We start from the raw sequence: 256 nt of genomic DNA, 5'->3' as shown, positions 1-256 counted from the left end.
TTCATGCTCCCTCATGACTAGGGAGCATGGAGCCGGCTTCCCGGCCAATCAAGCTGGGATTGGCCAGAAAGCTGGCTCCATGCTTTCTCGTCACCTAGTGATGGGGACGGCTTCCCCGCTAATTGTGACGCCGCCTGGCTTCCTGAATGGGACTTCCTGTACTTGGTATCGGCGAGTACCGAAAAAATATCGGTCCTCGATATCATACGTACGAAATACCAGTATCGGGGCATCCTTAATATATGCAACAGCTAAT

This window comes from Nanorana parkeri, unplaced genomic scaffold (genome assembly GCF_000935625.1).
Source record: "Nanorana parkeri isolate BGI_ZX_2015 unplaced genomic scaffold, ASM93562v1 scaffold1212, whole genome shotgun sequence".
NCBI classification, from domain to species: Eukaryota; Metazoa; Chordata; class Amphibia; order Anura; family Dicroglossidae; genus Nanorana; species Nanorana parkeri.
Note: the sequence above shows the minus strand (reverse complement) of the source record.